Source organism: Bombyx mandarina, chromosome A1 (assembly GCF_030267445.1).
Source record: "Bombyx mandarina strain Sakado chromosome A1, ASM3026744v2".
Lineage (NCBI taxonomy): Eukaryota > Metazoa > Arthropoda > Insecta > Lepidoptera > Bombycidae > Bombyx > Bombyx mandarina.
In genome coordinates, this window is record NC_143234.1 from 20329673 (window position 1) to 20352812 (window position 23140).

Consider the following 23140-nt stretch of genomic DNA (forward strand, 5'->3'; position numbering starts at 1 on the left):
CCATTGAGGGGTTGGTGGTGCAAGGGAAAGTCGAGGGCAAAAGATCTCGCGTACGATCTCAAACACGATGGACCGACCTCAGGGCCGCTAACCGCTACACCACCGAGTCAGTCGGAATTGAAAAATAATAATTTCAATCATAATGGTCGGATCCACAAAATTTTCCAATTCAAATACTTCGTCGTGGCAATTCTTAAATAGGTGCCGTCAATGTCAATGCATTTGACGCTAAGTCGCTGATGATATTTCTACTAATGTACATCTAATCGGTCGAATGATTATATTAAAAAGTTTATCGTTATGGATTCTCGATCTTTCGAAACCATTTGGGTCGGTTAATATGAAAGAGTTCATATCTAATTTTGTTAGATGTGGATGTTTGAAGGTAGGTTTAGTATTTCAATAAATATAATATAAAAATAGTTTCATTAATATGATGAACTTATAATATTATGTTTTTTTATTAATGTTTTGTCGACCAGAATAACTTAAACAGTCAAATGAATTGTATAACCACAGATTGCTAAAAGGCTTATTATTGCACGAAAAAAATAACGTCAGATAATTTAATAACATCGTCAAAAAAAAAACAATGTGCTAAGCACAAGCAATTATCTAAGTCACAAAAGATAAAATAAGAAGGAGATGGGTTTCCACAGAAAAAAATTGCAGCAGATGATCACCAAATAATAAGAAAACGAGACGAAAAATAAATAAATACAGAACAAACAGTAATGAAATTTTCAGGAAAACGTTTCGCATTATTTACAAATCAATTACCCGTTCCCGTATTTCGCGGTAAGCACACGGTGCGCTAAGCCTTTCTCAATAAAACAAAGGAGAAACAATTGTGGGTACAGCCTCATGACCGAAAACACTTCAAAGCCCCCGGAGATGTCTCCGGGCGTCTCGTTTCCTTGAGAGCCGCTTTAAAAAATATAAAAAAGACAACAATAAACGCGGTTGACGGATAAAGCAATTCGCTTTGATCCGACTCGCAGCCCAAGTGTAATTGTCCTGATTACATTTGTCATCTCTTTGTAGTAGTACACGAGCAATTGTTGCGACAAGTAATGACGTTTATATGAATTTTTCCGTTTTCGGTGCTGCCATTAATTCGTTTTTTACCGGAATTGCACTGCTCTAGTTATATTATTTCACATTTAACTGTTTTTGTTTTGGAAATAGACCTGTATTTTATTCGTAATTTTGAAGAAGGATGCCTGTAACCTTGGTAAAGTTCTGGGATTATTGGGGTCGATATTTCGAGTGATATTCAGGATCAGAGTCATTTGGAAGGTGAAAACTTTTTAAAACGCAAGCCTAACCTCACGCGAAATATTGCTCTCATCTCTAGGCATGAGCTCCCAAAACCAGCCACGTCAATTTAACTTCAAGCAGAAGAGGCTATTGAGGCTGACAATAATTTCGTTCTCATGGATCCCTTGGGCGTCTGGGTCTGTGAAACGAGTCCGGTTCTCTCTCTTTTTATTTTATATGTTTCATGGAGAATCAGGAATTATTCAAGATGAGACTGTTTTATTCTTTTTAAGTTTTTACCATCACACCGCCCACCAACGGAGCAGAGTGCATCCATACTAGTATGCTCATTTAGTAACTTTTCGGTCTCTTTTTTTGGAATGTACCATCTAACTTTGGACCAAGCATATATCTATGATGTTTTCCAAGCGTTTTACTTATCACCTTATGCGCCAAACTTTTCTTTATCAAAATATTTGCGATATAACAAAACGCATTTAATTAATAAATAGCACGTGAAACATTTAGGATCTCAGTATTTATAATCAGCAGTAGGGATAACTCCTTCATTCTCATTAGGTCAATATAACCACACAATAAGCTAAAATAATACAAGTCAATCAAGAATTTTAGCAAACAAAAAAAAGGGAGCAAACACCCGAAGCGCTTTATTAGCTAAACGTTTGCCGAAGATGCAATTTACATTGAATCAACAAATTATAGGTACGCACCGGGCGCTGGTACGGGCTCCGATCAACAGGTATCCTTAATTTGATATACAAATAAACGTTAAAAGCTTACATTAAATGGCGGTCATTAGGTGCGAATCCGGCGTACGTAGCGCGATGATACAAAACGTCGGATGTTATTTAGCGATTTGAAATCGTAATGTTGTTTTGGTGTTGTCAAGCCTTATTTATTTTGTAGAATCAAATGTCACTATTGTTATTTTTGCCTGGAATTCTGAATAGCTTATAGCTCAACTGATGTAAGGTAAGTTTCATGGTCCTGTAATCTTTGAGGCAAGCTGAACGAAGTATGAAAATGACAGTAATTTTTTTTTATTGCTAAATTGGTGGACGAGCTTACAGCTCACCTGGTGTTAAGGGGTTACTGGAGCCCATGGAGATCTATGACTTAAATGCGCCACCCACCTTGAGAAATCAGTTCTAAGGTCTCACTATAGTTACTACGGCTACCCCGCCCTTCAAACCGGAACGCATTACTGCTTCACGTCAAAAATAGGCAAGGTGGTGGTACCTACCCGTGCGGACTCACAAAAAGTCCTACCACCAGTAATTATGCAAATTATAATTTTGCGGGTTTGATTTTTATTACACGATGTTATTCCTTCACCGTGGAAGTCAATCGTGAACATTTGTTGAGTACGTATTTCGCCAAAGTGATGCGTTTAGTTTGGAGTCTAAATCTCATCACCTCACGCCAACTCGATGCCCCACTGGCAAGTCTTAGAACCATAACCATTGTCCTCTCGGTAGGTTGGGGTATCTTCAAATACCACATCCTTAATGATGTGGTTTGACAATAATATGTAGTTTAGGCGATACACACTTATAAATTCCTAAAAAGTGACCTTTGCAACTTTATTCTATGATACTTTGACTATATCTCAAGGTCAGTGACTACAGCAGCAATAATCGCTTGATGACCAGTGGCAAATTCTTATACAGCAAGACAGAAGCAGCATTGTATGGTGAAATATACTGACCATCTGAATTTCACGTGTTGTGGCAACCCTACTGACATCAAATATTGTAAATAAAACACCACAATTCTATGGTCGAACTCTACAATCGCGTGTAATAAAGTCTCATAAATATTAACAGTCAAAATTAATGAACAATTTTCTTTCAACATTAATTAATGATTATTTAAATTGCGTAGAATCAAATTGATATCTGGAATGTCGGTACGTGTTTCCGGAATATAGCTTCCGGCGTCTCTTGCAAGCCGTGTCTGCATTATAATGTTGGGAAACATACCATATCGATGTTAAGTGCGGAAATTATATTATATGTCTGCATTTGTTCTGTCTATATTGAAACCTTTGTCTATATTGAGAGTTGAGACCTGTAACTATATTGAGACTGTACAACTTATATATCAAGGTGGATGGCGCATTTACGTTGTAGATGTCTATGGGCTCCAGTAACCACTTAACACCAGGTGGGCTGTGAGCTCGTCCACCCACCTAAGCAATAAAAAAAAACCATTAAAAGGAAATGGAGGTAGTCAGATATATCAAGGATCTGTTAAAGTGAAACTTCTTTAGGTGCGTTGAGAGTAAATTTAACTCGCGACAGATTCGTTACGGCTAGAGGGAAAAGATACAATTCAGGACAAGCGAGAGTGAGAAAATAGACAGAACGTCTCGCGAACCATTCGACCGTGGAGAGAGGGAAAGGGCTAAGCGACCTGGGTAGTTTCTCTTATACACAGCATTCCCTATTACAAGATAAATTTGATTTAAGGTTGAAAAATGAAGAAAACCACAATAATACACACCGCAAAAGAAGTTTCATGTCGAATGCGCACAAATTTTTTTTTAATACGTCGCTCAAATCTACCTGAACGAAAATATTAATAATAATATATCCCTAAAATGCCTGCATAATAAATCGATAATACTAATAAATGAAAATTCCCTTTTATCAGTATCAGTTGCGCTGTACAATGGTATATAATGAAAGTCAAAGTTTTATTATTCTTATTGTATTGTAATGCGAACTGTGATAATAATCAATCAATTAATTTTACCTATTAGAAGAAGATCGAAAGTTTCGATTGGAAGGCTGGGATTGATTTCTTCAATATAATTTAAACTTCACTCTCATATCTCAAGGCTTTCACGTCATGTGTTTTTGTTGTTCTTTTATTGCTTCGATGGAAGCTCGAGCTCTCGGCCCACTTGGTGTTAAGTGGTTGCTGGAACCTATGGACATCAACAATGCAAATGCCACCGTCCATCTTAAAACATGAGTTCTAAGTCTCAGTATAGTTCAACGGCTGCCCACTCTTCAAGCCGAAAGGCATTACTGCTTCACGGCAGAGATAAGCAGAGTGTTGGTACTTTTTTTTTCCGTGCGGACTTACAACAAGCCCTACCAATAAAGTCATGTCATGTTCTGATTTCGAAGGTGAGCCAAAGAGAAAAATCTTGTTTTCTCTAAACAGTGACCACTTTAATTGCGAAATATCGATAATCGATAATCGAGACGCGTTTCTCAGCTCTAGAATCGATGTATCGTTCACAGCGTTGTTCGAAGATGTTGTATCCTTAGGGCTTTAATTACGTTCTACTAAAGTATACAGAAACCAATTCAATTCAGATAAACAATGTTATTACATGTTCTATTTATGTAATAATTTTCTTAGCTCCGAAAATGCTCTCAAAATTTAAATCATAAGACTCGGAAACAACGAAACCCCCCACACCCGGCGAGCTTACAATAGCAGGGCCTTTTAGATGAGGAGAAAAATTCTCTTACGAACAATTTAAGATGATAAAGAGGGGACGAAATTAACAAAGTTTAATGAAAGAATTCGAGGATCGATTCACCCAATACGGACAGGTGTGAAAAGGGAAATGAATATAATGCCGCTCTGAAAGAGGCCCTTAGTGATGCTCTCAAAATGTACCAGTGAAAACTGAGAATTTTAATATCATTTAGCTTTGGGGATTACGATAAAGGGAAGATCTTCTAACAAGCTGCATGCTGTAATTGCTCGGTAGACCAACGCTCCAATGTTCACCCATCGAAGCGATAAAAAAAAGTAATTTTTATTTGATCGGTATGTTTCATTTACAATTTTTTAGCACGACTGATATATTATGTCAAATGGATACTGATACTAACTTTGGTAATGTTACTATTGGATTAATTGGTCTCCCGAATCTCAATTTGTAATTGTAATTATTATTTTTTATCTTATAACGCGTTCTGTTTTGAAACTCTTTCCTAACGTGCGTCACATTAGCTCGTATTAAATTCACGTCGACTTACTATACGTACACGCGCGAACCACTGTGAAAATCGCTTAGACACAGACTTGGTTAATGTTAGAGTAATAAGTTCTTAGGCTTACGTCATTGTTATGTAACCAGCCGCGATAACAGCGTGATAAAGTGCGATCTGATGAAGTCGTCAAGAAATAACAACGACTTCGAAGTGAAACGGAAGTTTGTAAGCCGATTTTTTTTAGTTTTTCGTTAATATTCTGTAAGTTCAGGTCTTTTTTTGGAACGAAGTTCCTTATGGAATGATGCGGAGGGGTACTCTAACCGCGAAAAAACGTCCGTAACGTAAGATTTTTATTAGTAATGCACACAGTGTACGACTTAACTTTGTAATAATGTACAAAAAATAACATATTTTTTTATCATTCATTGACCACTATCTCAGAGCGTTCGTTTGCGCAATACACTAACTCTTATGCAAACAACCGTGAATGAAGTGTACCACAATAAGTTCGCACGTTACCGAGCGACCGTGGGTTGTTGCGAAACCTCCAGTTTTATTTTCTAAATACCTCGAATAGAACTTTAAATTAATATTTTTATAATAAGGAACTTCGGTCCTATCCGGTGTCCCAGGACACCACACATCTTTTTTTTCTATGTAAGCTGATAGCCTTGAGAGGCTATGGCAGCGTAACCTAACAAGTAGGTGAGCTCACGGGGCTCAAACCTGACGATATTGCTAGCACTGACAGCAAGAACAGTGCTTCGCAGAATCTACCACCGGATCGGAAGCGCGGACCACTGAGAAGATCCGGCGAAAAACTCAGTGGTCGTTTTTCGTTAATATTCTGTAAATTCACGTCGAGGACTCTATCTGTATTCTTCAGAATAAGACGCCAGGTGCGTTTGCAGCGAGCGATGCGATTTTGTCGGTGTTCGAATCCATCAGGCAGACACCAATCTTACTGAGGAAATACGTACTTAACAAATGTTCACGAATTGATGTAATAATCATCGTGTCGTTACAGCAGGGTTGCCTGTATGTGCCTGTAGCAAAAACAATTCACGTGCATAGGTCGCCAAGTAGTGCAATAGTATCTTTAAAATTATTGATTCATAGTATCTTTAAAATTCTTGTTTCCTCATTTCAAAATGGATTTAAGAAAAAAAAACTTCAAAAATTAAATCAAAATTAAGTTTTCAGGATAATTTTCTAACAAAAAAGCAGCGTATCGCACGAAATGAGTTTCTGAATGCAATTGGTGTTAGCTATAAGGATAAGAGATACGGTCTTGGTGTGAAGATATAGCGGGAATGTATATCGGCGTTGGAAGACGAGCCCTTTGTGTCATACGCAATCGCACCACTGCCCAGTAAGTTTTTATTAACCTAGCCTCAAGAAGAAAAGATCCAAAGCGTAGCCCCTTGAAAGGTTTTTTATATACCACTATACTAGATAAGATCATTCTGCGTATTTAAATCAACACTTGGATTATTATTTACGTAGAACGGTGGACCAGGTCAAGGTCTAGTTGGTGTGAATTGGTAACCAGAGGACATAGATATCGTAATCCCGACATCCACTTTAGTCGATGCTTCGCGGTAGTAATAGGCAGAATCGCTGAAACTCAAATAGCGCTGCTGCCCATCCTCGGATGAAACTTTTAGAGGCTTTTAATGACACTCACAAGTGGCTTTTTAATACGCTTTTATTAGCTTCAGACGTAAGTATGTTTGTATGTTTGTAACGGAATCTTTGAAGATGATTTTGACCCCCTTCAAAAAGTCGGAGTAACTCAAAATTTGGTATACTTATTAAGGACTGATCCCAATTCAATATTTAAAATAAATACTGAAATTCAACTAAAAAATTAAAAATAAATAATAGTTTAAAAAAACTAACAAAATACGCTTTTATAGAAAATCCAACTAAAAAATACAATACAATACTATAATAATACAATACTTGTGGGTAACAAGTGACGTTGTGCTATTATAGGCCAACAGTTGTTTTGTTGTTATTGTTGTGAATGTAAACTTGTATGCTTCTAAACCGGCTAAGTAATGTAAGCTAGCGGTAAGGAAATCGTTTAGTAATCAATCTAGCTTCAACGACCTCCCGCTCCGCTCGTCACAAACACCGCAACCGAACCTCTTTGTGTACCGCGATCTACTAACAGCTAACAGACACGTTAAGCTTCAGTGTTATTAAGTTTAAAACTGGCTCTTGTCCGTGTTATTATGCCTGCCCCGTTACTGCGATAGGAGCCGTGATGAAATTCGTTGCATAGTAATTAGGTTTTGTAATGTCGTAAGTGCCTTTTTCACTGACGTTCAAAATTGTGCTCCAAATATAGTTGGTTAAGATATTGTGTAAGAGATTCGAAGGAGCGTTTCTCGTTTAAACTAATTTGTTATTATAAAATTATGTTACGACGTATCGTATTTCGTGACATTCTAAATTGTTTGTTTGGCTAACAGTAAAACAGAGAGGACGGGGAAAACTGAGCCCACATTAAGGTCTAGGAAGAGAAACGAAGCGGAAATAAGATAAAATCAATACATTTATTTACAAGTTTCTTTCCTTAAATAAATATGTGAGCTTTTTTTTTATGTAAAATACACGCGAAATTTAAACGGAGAGCACAAGATTTTGGCCCATAAAATTAACTGTTGTTTGATGTATGTATTGATTATTGTGAGATAAAGAAACGATTAGCATAATGAGACGAGAGAATCGAAAGTGGTCTATTCAGTTGTTCAGGATTAATCTAGATAGATTTTGAAGATATTCGATTGAATATTTTGATAATAATTTCGAAGAATAGAAATCTCTAAAGACGTTTACTGTTCATTAAATAGAGTATTTGCAAAACCGATACAATAGTAATAAAGTATTTCATTGTAAACAAAAAACAATATTAATATGCTGAGAAATATTCTTTGAGAATCCGTAAACCGCATCCCGAGGTCGTTGACCCTGTGCACCGGCTGAATTGTATTTGTGTTACATTGCGTGCAATGCGAATGATAGTGAATTATTTTTATCGAACACAGAATTTCATCGCCCACCTCTGGACTATATCTTAAAAACTTTTACACAAAGTCGTAGTTTAAAACTTGTATCAAAAAGGAAAAACAAAGCTGTTTTTGTTTTGATTATACCTTGCTCAATTAATTATCCGGGCCAGTTTTATTAAGATCTGATAGTGTATACATGTGAAATGAAAATGGAAATCGACCACTGTGGGTCGCGGCATTGGCGAGGTCATGACTATGGACTCCAGTAACACCGTGTGCTAGTAGCTGGATAGATAAGCTTACATCTACCCAGCTACTGGCACTGGTTTGTTGTTTTTGCGGCTGGGTAGATGTAAGCTCATCTACCATAGCCTTACCACTTAGCTTCAACTAATTAATGTTAATTGATTCAATATCATCTCAATCACGAGACTCTTGCCCTTATCCCACATTACGTGGGGTCGGCGTAGCAAGTCCTCTCATCATGTTGCATAGGGGCTTGGCATGAGTTTTACAACTAGCAGACGTCAACCCTCCTTGGGGATACTATAGTTGTATGGTAGCCAGAAGATGTCCTTTAGTCGCCTTTTATGATACCCACGGAATGATGTAAGTCAGTCCAAGGCTAAGCTGGGAACGCAAGGCTTTGGGGGGATGCTCTCTAGAATTTCTTATTAGAATTAAATGATAAACTCTCCGAACTCCTGAGTTACTAAACTTATTATTTTCTTATTAAATTTTTTAAATATTTATGTGAAAACATTAACCATTTTAGAAATTTATCATGTTAGAGATAGTTTGCTGATAAAGAAAACTTGTCTGTGACTGACAACTGACCGTGTTGACTTCTGACACCAAGCTTTCAAATCGAAAAATCAACCCGCGAAATTTCTTATTTGCGTAATTACTGGTGGTGGGACCTCTTGTGAGTCCGCACGGGTAGGCACCAACACCCTACTCATTTCGGTTTGAAGGGGGGGCAGCCGTTGTAACTATACTTGAGACCTTAGAACTTATATCTCAAGGTGGGTTGTAGATGTCTATGGGCTTCAGTAACCACTCAACACCAAGTGGACTGTGAGCTCGTCCACCCATCTAAGCAACATAAAAATAAATAAATAAAAACATGCTTGAGATCAGAGCTGAGCCGAGGGCAAAGCGGCATCAGTATGGTTTGACTTGGAGATGGCTGAGCATACGTTCGCAGTCTACCATAGGTGGGAGGTTGTTACCTTCTATATAAATGCTGAGATGTTCGATTTCTGTACATCATCTTGCAGAGGTAGGTAAAAGAGAGAGAACTGTTATCCATCTGGACCAGTTTGCCGCCGTAGAGTCGGGGGCTGAGGTAGGGATCTCATCCAAATCCTTGTCCTCCCATGTTTCGGATCCCCACCACCACCCGGATGTTTCGGATCCAGACCACAGAATATGGCGAGTGAGCTTACTTACACACGTCTTGCAAACGAACAGCCAGGTCCCAGGTAACAATACTTCCTAATCCACACTGGTTCTAATTCCGAAGGTAATAGTTAGCGGTGCCGTCTAGGCGGACTTAGGAAAACTTTTTGAACTACGATCAATCAATCATCAATATAAAAAAACAAGCAATGAACAACACGACGCCGTAGACCTTGCCGTCGGGCAATTTTCATATTTCTTAAGGGAACAAAAGGTAAAAAGAAAACATAAAACTTGCCTTAAAAGCCTCGTTAGCAGAACGTGAAATCTCTAAAAAAGAATAATTCGTTGTTAACTGTCAACTCTCAAAAACAGCTGTCAAAATTCAAATGATTTTCCGTTAATGCAGTAACAATAAAGAATCCTGTGCCATAAATCTGACAGTTACCGATATGCTTGAAACATTTTTGGAATCACGTTTTTTAAGAAGAATGCAGGAAGTTTCTAGTTTTATGCGGATATCTCTTTAATAAATCGACAATGCCAACCGACGTATTTTATCGCTGTGAAAGTTCATATTTGTATTTTGATCAACGGCGAACAATGTTGAATGCATAATTAATTATGATAAACACAAAAAAAAAACGACATTATGTAATCCTAACTATACATTTATTGGGCTAGGTCGAACACCTTTCGAATTCTTTTTTGGTTTGATTTAACTTTTAGTTGGTTTTTATTGGTAACCAGTGAACGAGCGTGGATACTAATGTAAATGATGTCTTACGTCAAGCTGGATAAGGTCGAAGTTTGAATTATATTGTAGACTGTTCTATTCTTTGAACCTCAATATATATAAAAAAAAGTTATCGTCACCTAAAATATAAGGCATCTGATATACACGCATCGAACGATACGACTATGTCTGTGTTCGAATCGTACAAGCAGGTACCAATTTTCCTAATGTAATACGTACTTAGCAGATGTTCACGATGACTTCCACGATGAAGGAATAACATCGTGTAATAAAAATCAAAATCGTAAAAATTCTAATTTGCGTAATTACTGGTGGCAGGGCGTCTTTTGAGCTCACACCGGTAGGTACTTCAAACCAGTCATGCGTTCTGGATCGAAAGATGGGATATATACAATTGAGACTTAAACACTCCATGTTTCAAGGGCATTCGCCTTATGATATCTATGGACTCCGATAACCTCTCAACACCAGGTAATCTGTGACCTCGTTCACTTGTCAAAGTAATAAAAGTAATAAAATTTTGTAGTAATTACAATGGAGGTTTATGTTTGTGCGACCACACAATACCACCAGACATAACGTAAATATATAAAAACTAGCGACCCGCCCTCGCTTCGCTTCGGAAACATTAAAACACACATGAAACAAAAAAAAATAAAATAAAAAAAAGTAGCCTATGTTCATCAGGGACAATGTCGGCTTCTAATGGAAAAAGAATTTTTCAAATCGGTCCAGTAGTTTCGGAACCTATTCGAAACAAACAAACAAACAAATCTTTCCTCTTTATAATATTAGTATAGAATAGATAAAAATTGCGGTTCGGGTATTATTATTTCTGTCACGAAGGTGTGATGCGTTCTATATGGAAGTGATAGCCCATAAATATTACTATAATTTGTATGGGTAATGTTTAGATAAAATGCCACAACCTTGAACAGCTGATCGTGACAGGCAAGATAGAGGGCAAAAGTTCTAGAGGACGCAGTCTCACGAGATGGTCGGATCAAATTACCGGTAGGCAGCGGCTTGGCTCTGTCCCTGGCATTGCTGAAGTCCATGGGCGACGGTAACCACTCACCATCAGGTGGGCCGTATGCTCGTCTGCCTACAAGGGCAATAAAAAAAAATGCGGTCTTGTTTGGACATCAAGTACCACGATGCCCTCCACGAAACCCAGGATCGTGGAAGAGGAGAGCGATTGTACATCAGAGAATAATGCAGCGGGGGAGTCACGACCCTCAGCAATGGGGAGAGCGACGCAAGGATGAAGAGGAGGGAGGATAGATTAAATCTAGCTGGTCATGAAATCGTCTATCAATAAACAACACTAATAAAAATCGACTTCAAGATTCGAACAACAAAAATTTACATTTCTTAATTCATTGAAGTAATGCAAATATAATTTCATTTTCTATTCGAAAACGTCGTAAAACTAGTGACGTCATATCTGATTTATCGACATCGATACGCAACCGCTAATCGCGTCACTAAATATTAGTTTATCGTTCGATTCAGTACAAACCGTACGTTCGTTCCGTGGCCGCGTGCTTTTAAACTCTGAGCCAAAAAAAAAAAATACGTCGACCATTTGTTTTTAAATATACGAATTAAGTGTTTACTGTCCTTTGAGTGAGTTCGTTGAGTGTCAATTGGAACATTGTTCGAAACAATTCGAAATTTGAAAGGTAAATTTGTTTTTCGCTGCTTATATTGTTTTGTTTTGTATTGTTGTATTTTTTTTGTGTCCTAAAGCGGATTGTTGTTTTTGTGACGTCATAATTTTTTAATAACGTTCCAAATTTGTTACATCAAATCGTATTGCAATCGGTTCTATAAGTACGATTAATTATAAGTTTTCTTAGTGCGTAATGACAAAAATTACAATTAATTAATTGCAAATGTTTTGTTGTTTCCTGTACACTATCTGCCGACCTAGTTCGGCGCGACCTAGTCTAGACAATAACATTACACGTATTAACTTTACGTAGTGTAATTAAAATACGAACAGTATTTTATGCAAACTCTTTTCTACTTGTGGTATGGCGTATCGTGAACCCGCTCGCAAAGTCATCGTGCCTTTTGATTTGACACAGCTGTTACACAGAGAAATGTTGATTTTTACCTCATGTCTCAAGATCATCGTGCTGCCCACGTACTCCAATGATTACTAAAGAGGTTCTTCGAGAAATCAGCGTGATACGATGATAACCTTCTCATCGTGTCCGCCTCAAACGACATATCCAGCTCAGGCAGCCGCCGTCGTCCTAAGCATGACCTATCGGGTCCTCCCGATCTAATGACGGTGCTCTTAGGCCCTAAAAGCACTGGCCAATATGTTCGTCAAACCCATCGAATAAGAGTTCACTTTTTTTTATCTTTTATGTGTGAACGAGCTCACAGCTCACCTGGTGTTGAGTGGTTACTGGAGCCCATAGACATCTATAACGTGAATACTGCCACCAACATTGAGATATGAGTTCTAAGGTCATAATAGATAAGTATTAATATAGTCATAAGGTCATAACCTAGCCTATAGACACAACCTGCTGAGCTTCCCACTAGATCTTCTGAGTGGGTTTAGACTCCTATCCAGTGGTAGATTCAGCGAAGTACTGCTCAAACTACGGTTAGTGTTAGCAAGTCTGCGTAGCGTTAGCAAGAGGTTGAGCCCCCTATAATCACCGAACCGTGCGTAACTAGAATAGCCCCTCATGCTACCAATAATTATTAAGTAGGAAAAAAATACTAGGGATGAAGCAAAAATCAGCAATACAATAATCACATTGACAAAGGATGTTTTATCTTCATTTATTTGTTATAATTAATACAAAATAATTAAATTTCGATTTAAGACACCGAATAATAACAATGTAGCCTTAAACAATTGTACGTGCATTATCAAGCAATAACCCAAAAAACAAAAAACAGATTCTGATAAGTGGGACTACAAGAGAAGCATCAGTTTTCAAATAAATAAATAAATTTTCTTCGAACTATAACAGTCGAAATGACAACCTCCTCATTTTTTTAAGTCGATTAAAATATATGCAATTTCCAGAATTTAGGTTACTAGTTCAATGTTTTTATTTTACAACCGCCGTGACTCATTGTTCTGACTATCGTTTGATTAGTACAAAATGAACTAAATGTTACGAATTTTCTACTTCAATTGTATCCGAAGTTAAGTTGGATTTTTATTGTTGCTTTAATCATTGGAAGAGCCCAAATGGTCTTTCCGGCCCAAAATGGCCCGAACGGTTTTGTTAGTTGACTTGTAGTAGTTGGCTTGAAATTTATGTTGAAGTTTCATTCGCACTATTTACTACTGGTGGCAGGACTTCTTGTGAGTTCGTATGGGTAGGTACCACCACGCCGCCTATTTCTGCCGTGAAGCAGTAATGCGTTTCGGTTTGAAGGGTGGGGCAGCCGCTGTAACTATACTTGAGACCTTAGAACTTACATCTCAAGGTTGGTGGCGCATTTACGTCGTAGATGTCTATGGGCTCCAGTAACCACTTAACACCAGGTGGGCTGTGAGCTCGTCCACCCATCTAAGCAATAAAAAAAGTCAAAAAAAAGTCCGTTCAAATTGGGATTGGAATGGGAGCTCATTCTACGATGGTTTCTGTACTACTAACCTATCAAGATATTACCTTAATGATGCCTAGACTCTGACCTCTGACCGATCATGAAGAACCTATTTTAGTATATACCCCGTTCCACCTTCTGTTTGGCAGTAGAGCATGATACAATGATCCAGTCAGCTAACGTCACAAGCCTGCAATCTTCTGTGACACTTCCCCGAGATTAAATTTAATCCAGCGAAATCAGGTGCCTCTGAATCTGGGAACATTGTTGAGACCACTTCAAACACTCGTCGCACGTGAAGATCCTCCGATCCGGTAATGAAAACGTATTAGCAGGGTCGCGGGGAAATAAATGAAAAGCTAACAAGCGTTCGCGGGGGATTTAGTATTTCATTCCGTTACGTGTGTAACTCGCGCGCGGAGAAACAGTATAGCGTCTTCCGATTTTTTCGATTTTTATTTTTATTTTTTACTAGCTAACCCGGCAGACTTCGTATTGCCTCAATCGATAAATAAAAGACACATCAAGGGGACACATTGGCCTACGATCGATATCCCACGGATTCAAACCGGACTCGGATGCGTCGCTTACAGCGGGAGGTCAAATCCCGCTTGAGCGACGCCCGAAACGAAAACTGGGATAGTTATTTAGAAGAACTCGCGCCCACTCACCAAGCATACTGGCGACTAGCTAGGACCCTCAAGTCCGAAACTATCGTCACTATGCCGCCTCTCGTACGCCCCTCAGGCCAACCACCGGCTTACGATGACGATGACAAGGCAGAGTTGCTGGCCGATGCACTGCAAGAACAGTGCACCACCAGCACTCAACACGCGGACCCCGAACACACCGAGTTCGTCGACAGGGAGGTCGAGCGCAGAGCTTCCCTGCCGCCCTCGGACGCGTTACCCCCCATTACCACTTCCGAGGTTAAGGAGGCGATCGATAGCCTACAACCACGGAAAGCTCCCGGCTCCGACGGCATCCGCAACCGCGCGCTAAAACTGTTACCAGCCCAACTGATAACGATGTTGGCCACGATATTAAATGCTGCTATGACGAACTGCATCTTTCCCGCGGCGTGGAAAGAAGCGGACGTTATCGGCATACACAAGCCGGGCAAACCGAATAACGAAACCGCGAGTTACCGCCCCATCAGTCTCCTCCCGGCGATAGGCAAATTATACGAACGGCTCCTTCGTAAACGCCTCTGGGATTTCGTATCCGCGAATAAAATTCTTATAGACGAGCAGTTTGGATTCCGCGCCAGACACTCGTGCGTCCATCAAGTGCACCGCCTCACGGAGCACATCTTACTAGGGCTGAACAGGCGGAAACCCATTCCGACAGGAGCCCTCTTCTTCGATATAGCGAAGGCGTTCGACAAAGTCTGGCACAACGGTTTGATATTCAAACTGTATAACATGGGAGTGCCAGACAGACTCGTGCTCATCATACGAGACTACTTGTCGAACCGTTCGTTCCGATATCGAGTCGAGGGAACGCGTTCCCGGCCCCGTCACGTCACAGCCGGAGTCCCGCAAGGCTCCGCCCTCTCCCCGTTACTATTCAGTTTGTATATCAACGATATACCCCGGTCCCCGGAGACCCATCTGGCGCTCTTCGCCGATGACACCGCCATCTACTACTCGTGTAGGAAGAAGGCGTTGCTTCATCGACGACTTCAGACCGCAGCTACCACCATGGGACAGTGGTTCCGGAAGTGGCGCATCGACATCAACCCCACGAAAAGCACAGCGGTGCTCTTCAAAAGGGGTCGCCCTCCGAACACCACGCTGAGCATCCCTCTCCCGACTAGGCGCGTCAACACCCCCGCCCCCGCCGTTCGCCCAATCACGATGTTCGACCAGCCCATACCGTGGGCCCCGAAGGTCAAGTACTTAGGCGTCACCCTCGACAGTAGGATGACATTCCGCCCCCACATTAAGACGGTACGCGACCGTGCCGCCTTCATTCTAGGACGTCTCTACCCGATGATATGTAGGCGAAGTAAAATGTCCCTTAGAAATAAGGTGACACTCTACAAAACTTGCATACGCCCCGTCATGACCTATGCAAGTGTAGTGTTCGCTCACGCGGCCCGCATACACTTAAAATCCTTTCAAATCATTCAATCCCGTTTTTGCAGGATAGCCGTCGGAGCCCCGTGGTTCGTCAGGAACGTCGACCTCCATGACGACCTGGACTTAGAGTCCATCAGTAAGTATCTGCAGTCGGCGTCCATGCGCCACTTCGATAAAGCGGCACGACACGAGAACCCTCTCATCGTGGCCGCCGGTAACTACATTCCCGATCCTGCGGACAGAATGGAAAGCAGTCGACGTCGCCCAAAACACGTCATCTCGGATCCACCCGATCCACTAACGGTGCTTTTAGGTAATTCAAGCACCGGTCACCGTTCTCGTCGAACCCGTCGCTTGCGACGAAGGGCTCGACGAGTAAATTAACTCTCAGACACAGCCCACTGAGTTTCTCGCCGGATCTTCTCAGTGGGTCGCGTTTCCGATCCGGTGGTAGATTCTGCGAAGCACGACTCTTGCTAGGGTTCGTGTTAGCAACATCGTCAGGTTTGAGCCCCGTGAGCTCACCTACTAAAGTTAGGGTTACGCTGATATAGCCTCTCAAGGCTCTCAGCTTAGGTAGGAAAAAAAAAAAAAAAAAAAAAAAAAAAAGGGACACATCAAAGGAAAAAAAATTTGTTTGTTTTTATATAATTCCGAGCTTTTTTATATTTTCTCACCTTTTAAACCTTCCCTGGACTTCCACGAATAATTCAAGACCAAAATTAACCAAATTGGTCCAGCCGTTCTCGAGTTTTAGCGAGACTAACGAACAGCAATTCATTTTTATATATATAGATATAGATTTATTGCTCACAGCCCACCTGGTGTTAAGTGGTTACTGGAGCCCATAGACATCTACAACGTAAATGCGCCTCCCACCCTGAGATATAAGTTCAAAGGTCTCAGTATAGTTACAACGGTTGCCCCACCCTTCAAACCGAAACGCATTACTGCTTCACGGCAGAAATGGGCGGGTGGTGATACTTACCCTTGAGCACTCACAAGGGGTCCTACCACCAGTAAAAGTTTTTTCTTTCGGTTGTTTGTTGTATATAAAGAAATCTTTCAACGTCTTTTTTATCCCATTTAAGAAGTCCGATTAACTTGAAAATTTGCGCACACGTAAGCCACCGATGACAAAACAGTAATTTTTTCTAAGATCTGCTGAGTATTAGTTAACATAGAATATAAAAAAAATATATAAATTTTGTGGTTTTCGTATGGAAAGAGGACGTGATGTGCACTTTTAAAGCACTAAATAGTAGCATCCAGTGATTTCAAGTGCACCATACTTACTGTTTACTAAGCCAAAGAATTTTCGCGCTATTTAAATAAAACCTTGTCATACTGTTTCCCCACTACCTATGCTACATGAATGAATTAATTATAAATTGCTATTTGAACTCTCGGATCTCGGACATCTAGATGCGATATACCTAATGGATATTAATTCCCTGGGGATGTCACAATGTTACACCGGGACCTGTTGTTTGATGTTCATGGTCTGTCAGGGTTGATATTGGGCACTAGTACTAGGCGGGTAATGAAAGTCAACTTTGCTCTCTCTCTTCTTCAACCTATGCCCAACCAATATTGAGTGTAGGTCTTTTCATGTGCACTACATTATTTTCAGTCTCCTACTTTTCGCATCCAGTTTTCGCAAGGTGAAGGACTGGTGGTAGGACCTCTTATGAGTCCACACGGGTAGGTACCACCACGCTGCCTAATTCTGCCGTGAAGCAGTAGTGCGTTTCGGTTTGAACGGTGAGGCAGCCGTTGTAACTATACCTTAGAACTTATATCTCAAGGTAGGTGGCGGCATTGACGTTTTAGATGTCTATGGGCCCCGGTAACCACTTAACACTAGGTGGGCTGTGAGCTCCGTTCGTGACCTAAGCAATAAAAAATATATAAAAGAACCCAGCTATTATGACAGATTATTTAAAAGTCAATTTAAATCTGCGCCACTATTTATGACAGAGAGGAAATGTGAAGCTCCACACACTAAGGCTTCGCTTTAAAAATTGTTGGCTGCATTCAGTTTGTGATATTTATGGGCCTCTGTGTCCACTTAATACGATAGCGCTTCTGTCCATGGACATCTAACTAAGACCAATTTGAGCAAAATAACAAATGAACTACAGACCGCTAAAAACTACAGCATTGTTGATTTCATTTTTAAAAATTAAGTTGCCCGTCGATAACATTGTTTCCTGAAAATAGAGGCGGATTTCAGGAAATCCTTCATCACGACCAATGTATACGGGCGTTTTTTGTTTACGTATTTTTAAACGCTCGAAAACAATTTTACATTAAAAACGTTTGAAATTTAATAAAAGACTTTTAAATAATTTATGGCTAAATCTCTAGAATGTAGATTTAAAATTGGACCAGTGGACGCGTGTGTGAAATTGTAGATTAATATGTGTTATGGCGTTATGGCCTCCCACAAGATTGACCGACCACCTATTGAGGTTCGCGGGGATCCGGTGGATGCCGACAGGGAAGGACCGACCGTTGTGGTGAGGCTTGGGGGAAGCTGGACATCTGTGGGCTGAAACACAGATATGTTATATTAAGTGTGTTCGCAAGCGCTTATAGATAAACAGCCTGTCTATCTATATATATAAAAATGAATTGCTGTTCGTTAGTCTCGCTAAAACTCGAGAACGGCTAGACCGATTTGGCTAATTTTGGTCTTGAATTATTTGTGGAAATCCAGAGAAGATTTAAAAGGTAGATAAATATGAAAATGCTCGGAATTAAATAAAAATAACAATTTTGTTTTTCCTTTGATGTGTCCCCCGTCGGACGGATTCCTTTTGTTTGTTTTAAGTTTATTTTATACAAAACTTTAGGTCTTGTATTTATCGATTGAGGCACTACCAAGTCTGCCGAGTCAGCTAGTAACAAATAAAAAATTCTAAAGTTTGTAAACGCCCGTTTGTATTAAATAAACTAAATGGATAACTGTACTCGATCCATTTGGCGAATTGAAAATACGAAAAAAGGATTTTTCGTGAATTTTAATTGGCCGAAATTGAATTTGAATCAATTTCCTCTCCTGAATTGCGAGTGCCAATCTCTTTGATTGTTCGAAAGCTTTAGATTTTCATTCATTTCGTTTTCATTTCAACGGTGATTTTAAAATTGTAAAACGGAGACAAATTCGCTTCGTCGCACCTAAATAGAAAAGCATTGCCCGAGAAACAGTAACTTTATATTATATTTTGTTCAGTTTTTATTGGTCTATTTCAAGTAGGTACTTCCATAATTTGACACTGCTATAATTAACTACTATAATTATAACAAAAATATTTCTTGTTAAAAATGTTCGTCATTGTAGTTTTCTTCCTTTATATACAGTATATATGATATTTATATGTTATATATTAATGTATGTAGCGTTTCCCAAATAAATTAACATAATAAGTTAACATTACACTTAAGTATGGAAACAATTATATATCGTAGGAGTATGCTTAGTTGGCTTGGTTTGCACATGAAAACAAGCTTACGAACCACCTGGTACTAAGTGGTTACGAGAATAACTTGGGACACAGCTTCAAAGTCACAATTATATTTATAGGTAAGCTTTCAGTTGTTACGTGAATTCATAGCATAGACTTCGAAGAACACCACAGGGTGACTGACCCGCTTTATTTAGGGTTGTTTGATTTTTTTTTGTTCTTGCAGGTAGACGATGCCCACCTGATGGTGAGTGGTTACCGTCGCCCATGGATGTCAGCAATGCCAGGGAGAGAGCCAAGCCGTCAGGCTATCTCGGATAACGCGCTCTACAATTATATATTTTATCAAATTTTGGTAAATTAGTTCATCATTCTCCTGCCCTTCTCCCAATCAACTAGGGTCGGCGCAACATGTTCTCTCTTTCCATACTCCTTTATCATATACCATTTCTTCGCTCACTCTCCTCTTACATATATCGTCATTCACGCAATCCATCCATTTTTTATTAGGTCTATCTCTTCCTCTAAAGTCTTTTTTAATTAGTTGTTGTGTCAAAAAATCCACAGATATACTAAATCCAACAGAAAACAGAAACAACACTTGATATTCCTTTGCCGTTTCTTCTCGGAAAACTTTCGGGTTCTCTCATCAAAGAAAATTTTAATAGAAATATTTGTAAATTCAGTCACCCTTATCGAATCTTTCTCTCGATATGAGTTTAGAGTGTGTTTTAATTCAATTTTTTTAAGACATTGTAAGTAAGTACTTTGAGGACTTCGTTAACGACAAAATTTTGAATGATTTAAGAATAAAAATCGGAAACTTTATTCTTAATAGCAAATATTTTAGGTTGCCTACAAGAGATTTTTTCAATGACTAAATAAAAAAGGTGGTGTCAAAAATCATGGGTGTTTATAATTACCGTTTATTTTTGTATTTTTTTAGGCTAAAGTTTTTTACAAGGTGCCAACATTTTTTCGAAAATCCTTTAGCAATTTTTGCAAAATATGTGCAAATAAGCGCAGCACTAAAAGGATAAAGCGTGGTAGCCATTCGTGAAACCATGCTAAGTGAGTATATGACTTATTATAAAAATCAGTACCTGTCTGCAGTATTTTTGAAATAATTTAAGGTAAAATAGATCCCTACAAAGTCCGTTGTTTAATTGATAATTAAAACTGAATGATTCAATGATTAAATAGAGATATTGTTACATCAAAGCGAATTCGTTTCCAATTAAAGATTTCCAATAACAATCGGCTGTTATTTTGATAATTATTTTCTGGTGGATTTGGCGATGTTGAAACACGGCGTCCTGGTTGAAGCTTCATTGTATTTTGAATGTTTCTTTTATTGCCTAGATTTGTGAATGAGGTCACCGTCCAACCGATGCTAAGGGGTTACCGATATAAATACCCCACCTCGAGACATGAGCTCTAAATCTCAGTTTTTACAGTACAGTTGTCTTGTTTTACAGTACAGCTGTCTTGTTCTTCAAACCAAATAGATGGCTGGCAAATATAGGCAGGGTGGTGGTACCTACCCGTGCGGACACACAAGACGCCGTACCTCCAGTAATGTGTATTTCACATAAGGCTTAGGGACTGTTGAAATTGTTAATAAATATGGTAAATAAAACCTTGATACACTAAGTTGTACATTTCAGTAATAGTCGTGTGCGTGTTTGTATTGTGTTATATTTATGTTTTGTATTTTTTTTTTTTTTTTCTTGAAATTTAATTTTAAAATTTATATTTGACAAAGTCCAAAATTCCCCATTCGGCATTATTTTTAATGTTTTCAATGGTAGGCATTAGGTTAGCTTTGCCCTTGGCATTGCTGATGTCCATGAGTGACGGTCACCACTTACCTTCTGGTGGCCTTTATGCACGTCTGCCTACAAGGGTAATGAAAAAAAAAACGGGTTACTACTATTTTTAAATTGGTATACAATAATAGAGTAATGTAAAAAGTTGATAGATAACATAACACGAATATCGGCCAGGGTTATTAGACCCTTCAAACAAAACCCTTTTTTACAAACATGGGAGCTTAGCGCCCATCTGAAGGTAAAGGCTCATCACGTATGCCCACCGGTAATGCACAGAGAAGAAACCTATATAGAATAAAGTACAATAAAACATCGTATCTCAGTGAACATTAGGTAATGATACTCGAAAAGCAATCTTGTGAGGCCGAGAGTCAAGTTCTTACGATTAAATCATGGCTTAAGGCATATGCGGTAGCGAGGAGTTTTTTGTGTTTACTCCTTCAGAAACATTTAATACGGCTCACTCAAGACGACAGATTGGTGGCCACTAAAATCGAGCGGTGACAAGAAAAATATTATAATATTATTTTATATTATTTTAATTATAAATTATAATTATAATATTATTTTTGGGACGGTGGGATGGATGTAATGTGCTCTGCGTCAACCCTGTCCCGCCGTTTCAATAGCCCCGACTGGGCTCCGGCCCGGTCCGAGGTAGGGCGCCGGTTGTGAGCGGGAGGAGTTTTTAGTGAGGTTCAACTCCCACATACCCCACCTGCCGCGCGGGTGGGGATACGGCGATTTTCTCCTGTGCAAAAATAATATTATTTTATTCCTATCTAGAGTCTGTAGAGAGAATGTAAGCAGCAGCTTAGCTCTGCCCCTGGCATTGCTGACGTCCATAGGCGACGGAAACGACTCACGACCAGGTGGGCCGTATGCTCGTCTGCCTGCCAGGGCAATAAAAAAAAAACAAGTATCTAATTTAGTAGAATCTCTATGTTACAGTTTTAATGTACTAAATGTGGAGTAAATTTACCGTAATGTAATTTCACAGTTATGCCAAATTTTAACAGTGATTTTATAAAAGAGTACCAAAATAATTATAGGTAATAATGTTAAAAATATGAGATTAGATTCATTTAACTTTATATTAACACTAGCGACCCGCCCGCGCTTCGCTTCGGAAACATTAAAACACACATGAAACCAAAAAATAAAAATTAAAAAAAATTATAAAAAAAGTAGCCTATGTTCATCAGGGACAATGTCGGCTTCTAATGGAAAAAGAATTTTTCAAATCGGTCCAGTAGTTTCGGAGCCTATTCGAAACAAACAAACAAACAAATCTTTCCTCTTTATAATATTAGTATAGATATAGATTGCTTTAAATTAGACCCTCTTAATTAATTATGTTAGCGATAACTAATCGTTATATTTCAAAAGTAATGAACTTTTCGCAGAATAGTTTACCTAAAAATGTATTATTTATATATATGACATTTTATCGATTCAATATAAAAACGATTTTATACCTTCATCGAGTGATTCGTGAATATGAACTTAGTGCAATATTTCATTACAAAAATCGGTGCTTGCCTGCGGAATTCGAACGCCGGCACACACAATAAGTAACGTGTAATAAAATCTTAAGAGTAGTTTTAATTATTTCTATGGCTCATGGAAACCGAAGAAAATTCCCAGTTTTTGATGTCGCTCAATAAATAATTAAAAAATACCGCGATTCATAAGCAACAAGCAATTCTAAAGCATTAAAGCTATGATAATATTTGTTTATATAT

At 39.0% G+C, this 23140-nt stretch overlaps 1 protein-coding gene across 2 annotated transcripts in view; it reads left to right on the forward strand.

The window, feature by feature from the left end:
- Positions 1–23140, forward strand: part of brat (tripartite motif-containing protein brain tumor) — a 474910-nt gene that overhangs the window by 122990 nt on the left and 328780 nt on the right. The window contains exon 1 of one of the 2 annotated variants that reach the window (XM_089739321.1): positions 11942–12106. The exons of the other annotated variant lie outside the window; for it this stretch is intronic. The gene's annotated coding sequence lies outside the window, so the exon portion shown is untranslated. Of the gene's footprint in view, positions 1–11941; positions 12107–23140 lie in introns of those variants that run through there. 2 annotated transcript variants of the gene reach the window in all.